The 5,000-nt window shown below is 51.2% G+C and overlaps 1 protein-coding gene across 3 annotated transcripts in view; it reads left to right on the forward strand.

The window, feature by feature from the left end:
* LOC113812218 (uncharacterized) overlaps positions 1-5,000 on the forward strand; it is a 632,290-nt gene that overhangs the window by 603,123 nt on the left and 24,167 nt on the right. The window lies entirely within an intron of this gene.

Consider the following 5,000-nt stretch of genomic DNA (forward strand, 5'->3'; position numbering starts at 1 on the left):
CTATTTCCTCCTTGCCTCCCTGTCTCCCTGTCTCGTGTCTCCCTCCTTCGCTCCCGCTCCCTCCCTCGCCCTCACAGTTTGTCCCTCTATCCTCCCTTTCCTCTCTCCCACTCTCTTCCTTTCTTTTTCTTACTCTCCCTCCCCCTTTCTCTCTCTCTCTCTCTTTCTATTTATTCTCTCTCTATCTCTCTCTCTCTTCCTCTCTCTCTCTCTCTCTCTCTCTCTCTCTCTCTCTCTCTCTCTCTCTCTCTCTCTCTCTCTATCTCATCTCTATCTCTCCATATCTATCTCCCTCTCTCCCCTCCCTCCCTCCCTCCCTCCCTCCCTCCCTCCTCCCTCCTCCTCCCTCCCTCCCTCCCTCCCTCCCTCGCTCCCTCCCTCCCTCCCTCTCGCTCTCGCTCTCGCTCTCGCTCTCGCTCTCCCTCTGTCTCTCTCGCCCTCTCTCTCTCTCTCTCTCTCTCTCTCCTCTGTGTTGCGATTCTTTCCTCTCCGCATCTGTCCTCCTCCTCCCTTTACCCCCCCCCCCCTCCCCCCTTAAGATGAATCGGGACCGGATATGGAAAACGTGTTGGGGGGGAGGAGGGGGGGAAGGGGCTGTAGTGGGGGGGAGGGTATTATGGCTGAGATAATGGGTGTGTTTTTTATTTTATTTTTTTCTGTTTTTGCTGTTTCTATTTTTGTATTCTCTTTTTTTTTGGTGCTTGGATTTTTTTTTTTTTCGTTTCTTCTTTTCTGTTTTTGCTGTTTCTATTTTTGTATTCTCTCTGTTTTTTTTTTACTTTTTTTTGGGGGGTGCTTGGATTTTAATACATTCTCCGCGTGAAGTGTTTGTTTGTTTATGTTTATATTGGAAATGTATTTACACGCGTGTCTGAATTTGTTGCTCAGAGGGATATTGATTTGACATCTTGGTCGCGCTTTTTTTTTTTTTTTTTTTTTTTTTTTTTTTTCAAGTCAACGAGGACACGTGGCCCTACCCCCCTCCCCCCCTCTCCTCTCTCTTCCTACCCCCTATCCCATATCCCTCCCTCCCTCCCTCCCTCCCCCCCAAGGTGCCATTATGTAAATCTAGACGAGGGAGGGGGAGGGGGAGGGAAGGGAGGGGGGGGTGAGGGTAACAATACTGGTCCGACGCGATTTGTCTTCCGCTTTCTGCTTCCGTTTATTTCCCCTCTCCTTCGCTCTCTGTCTCCCCTCATTCGCTCTCCGTCTCTGTCTATGTCTTTTTTTTTCTTTCTTTCTTTTCTCTTTCTCTTCTTTCTTTCTTTTTTCTCTCTCTTCCTTTCTCTCTCTCTCTCTCTCTCTCTTCTCTCTCTTCTCTCTCTCTCTCTCTCTCTCTTCTCTCTCTCTCTCTCTCTCTCTCCCTCCCTCCCCTCTCTCCTCTCCTCCTCCCCTCTCTCCCCCTCCCCTCTCCCTCTCTCCCTCTCTCCCTCTCTCCCTCCCTCCCTCTTCCTCTCTCTCTCAGCGTGTGTATGTGTGTGTCTGTGTGTGAGAGAGAGACAGAGAGAAAGAAAGAAAAAAAAAGAACGAATGAACGAACGAAGGAGAGATAGAGAGAGAAGGGGAGGAGACGAGAGAAAACGCGAATCAAGCAACAGTTTATGGGCTTGGAATAAGTAAAGAAAGAACAGCAAAAAATTGTCAAGTAAAAAGCAGACTTTGAAGCTTCCAGGAATAGATAGATGGATATAGAGAGAACGGAGATAGGATGATTAGAAAGAAAAGGACACAGGGAAATGAGAGAGAAGGAGAGGGAGGGAAGAAGGGAGGGAGGGAGACAAAGGAGAATGCGTAATGAAAAAAGAGCAGTGCGACAGTGAGGGAGAGAGGGAGAGAGGGAGAGAGGCAGGGAGGGGGAGGATTAGAAAGAAAAGGAGGGAGAGAGAGAGAAAGGGAGAGAGAGAGAGAAGGAGGGAAGAGAGAGAAGGAGGGAGACAAAGGAGAGATGCGAGATGAAAAAGAGCCAGCCAGACAGTGAGGGAGGCAGACAGACAGAGAGACAGAGACAGAGACAGACAGACAGAGACAGAGACAGAGAAAGAGAGTGAGAGAGAAAAAAAAAACAGTATAAGTAGAGAGAGAGAAAGAAAGTGAAAAAAACAAACAACGAAAGAGGAAGAGAAGTACACGAGAAGGAGAGGATAGTCGCATGCCCGGGCAGAGAAAGACGAGCAAGCAAGGGCGAAGGAAGGGAATAAACACGCCACTTCCTAGGCTTTAATGACATAATCAGCCCGGCCTCATGTCACTGGGAAATGCGCTCCAACGACCAGCTTGTGAGAGGCTTGTTGACGAATGAATAAAATATAGAGGTAAACGACCCAGGCACCGATTTGGTTGTGTGGGCGGGGGGGGGGGGGGGGGGTGGAGGGCGTGGCACCGATTCGGGTGTGTGGGCGGGAGGGTGGAGGGCGTGGCTGTTGCGATTTCACTCTGGATGTAATTTGCACTCCCTTTCTCCTTTCCTTTCCTTCCGTTTCTCCTTTGATTCTTATTCTTTCCTTTTCTTTTCTTTTTTTTTCTCTGCTGTTGCGATTTCACTCTGGATGTAATTTGCACTCCCTTTTCTCCTTCCCTTTCCTTCCTTTCTCCCTTGATTCTCATTCTTTCCTTTTCTTTTTTTTCTCTGCTGTTGCGATTTCACTCTGGATGTAATTTGCACTCCCTTTTCTCCTCCCTCTCCTTCCCTTTCTCCCTTGATTTTATTTCTTTCCTTCTTTTCTTTTTTTCTCTGCTGTTGCGATTTCACTCTGGATGTAATTTGCGCTCCCTTTTCTCCTTCCCTTTCTCCCTTGATTCTTGTTCTTTTCTTTTCTTTTTTTCTCTGCTGTTGCGATTTCACTCTGGATGTAATTTGCACTCCCTTTCTCCTTCCCTTTCCTTCCTTTCCTTTCTCCCTTGTTTCTTGTGCTTTCCTTCTTTTCTTTTTTTTCTTTTCTTCCTTTTCTTCTTTCTCCCTTCTTCCTTCCTTCCTTGTGTTCTGTTTTCACTCTTTCTCTTCCTTCTCTGGATGTGATTTCTCTCTTCTTCTTCCCCTTCCTTCCCTTTCTCCCTTGACTCTCTTTCTCCTTCCCTTTCTCCCTTGATTCTTTCCTTTCTTCCTTTTTTCCTTCTCTTCCCTTCCTTTTTCCCTTCCTCCTTCCTTTCCCTCCCTTTTCCTCCCCCTTCTTCCCTCCCCCTTCCCCCTCTCCTTCCCTCCTTTCCCCCTCCCTCTTCCTCCTCCTTCCTTCTTCCCTTTCCTCCCTCCTTCCCTCCCTCTCCTCCTTCCCTCCCCTCCTCCTTCCCCCTCACAGTATTTTTTCACTCTTGGAATATTTGCATGTTAGTGTGATTGTCGATGGTAGGAGTAGGAATTTTTGGAACGGTCCTAGGAGAGGAAAGGAGGAAGGGAAGATGGAGGAGGAGGGGAAGGTGGAGGAGGAGGGGGGACGGGAGGAGGGGGGGAAGGTGGCGGAGGAGAGAGGGAGGGGAGGAGAGGGAAGGTGGAGGAGGAGGAGGGGGGTGCAGGAAGAAGGGGGGGGGAGGAGGAGGGGAAGGTGGAGGAGGAGGGGGGACGGGAGGAGGGGGGGAAGGTGGAGGAGGAGGGGGGGAAGGTGGAGGAGGAGGGGAAAGTGGAGGAGGAGGAGGGGAAGGTGGAGGAGGAGGAGGGGAAGGTGGAGGGGAAGGTGCAGGAGGAAGGGGGAGGGCGTGGAGGAGGAGAGGAAGGGAGAGGAGGAGGAGGGGAAGGTGGAGGAGGAGGGGGAGGGGAGGAGGAGGGAAGGTGGAGGAGGAGGGGGAGGGGAGGAGGAGGGGAAGGTGGAGGAGGGGGGAAAGAGGGGGGGAAGGTGGAGGAGGGAGGGGGTCAGGGAAGAAGGAGGGGGGAAGGTGGAGGGGGGAGGAGGGGAATGAGGAGGGGGGATGAGGAGGAGGGGAAGGGGAAGGAGGGGAAAGGGGGGAAGGTGGAGAGGGGGGAAAGAGGGGGGAAGGTGGAGGAGGAAGGGGTCAGGGAAGAAGGAGGGTTAGGAGTGAAGGAATGGAGGGGAATGTGAGGGGGGAAGGGGGGAGGGGAGGGTAAGGAGGGAAAAGGGGGAAGGGAAGAAGTGGAGGAAAGGGGGATAAGGAAGTGATGGGTTAAGGAAAGGTAGGAAGGAAAAGGGAGAGGAAGAAGTAGACAGGGTAAAGGAAGGGAAGGGAGGGAAGGAAGGTGAGGGAAATGTGAAGGGGAAGGGGAAAGGGAAGAGAAAGGGGGAGCGGGATAACGGAAGAAAAGCGAAGGGAAAGGGAGGAAGGAGAGAAAAGGGGAAGGCTAAGGGAACGAAGTGAAGAAGGAAGGAGAGAGTGAGAAAAAAAGACGAGAAAAAAGACGAAAAAAAATGAGGCTAAGAAAAACAAAACAAAACAGGATAGGACTAAAAACAAAACAACAACAAAAAATAAGTAAAGAAGCATCCAGGAAGGTAAAGAGGAAAAAAAAAAAAGAGAGAAAGTTTGAAGAAGAAGAAGAAGATGAAGAACGATGAGGTAACCGCCACCCGCACCAGAGTCCTTGGGAAACAAGTGTTTGTAAAGTAAACTCCCTTGCGAGCTGAAGAGGCCTCCTGGGTGCCACTTGCGGATGGGGGAGGGGAGGATGGAGGAGGAGGGAGGAGGAGGGGAGAGGAGGAGGGGAGAGGGGGAAGAGGGAGGGAGGAGGGGGAGGAAGTGGAGGGGGAGGGGAAGGAGGAGGGGGGAGGGGAAGGGAAGTGGGAAGGGGAAGGGAGGGAGGGAGGAGGGGAGGGAGAGGAGCGGGAGGGGAGGGGTGAGGGAGGGGGAGGAGGGGGGAGAAGGGAGAGGGAGGGGAGCGGGAAGGGAGAAGGAGGAGGGAGGGTGAGGGTTAAGGACGAGGGGATGATAGGGATGTAATGAGGGAGAAATGGGTATATTCTCTCTATTTTTTACTCATTCTTCTGTCTATTCTTTCTCTCTCTCTCTCTTTCTTTTCTCTCTCTCTCTCTCTCTCTCTCTCTCTCTCTCCCTCTCTC

The sequence above is a fragment of the Penaeus vannamei genome, chromosome 1, assembly GCF_042767895.1.
Source record: "Penaeus vannamei isolate JL-2024 chromosome 1, ASM4276789v1, whole genome shotgun sequence".
NCBI classification, from domain to species: domain Eukaryota; kingdom Metazoa; phylum Arthropoda; class Malacostraca; order Decapoda; family Penaeidae; genus Penaeus; species Penaeus vannamei.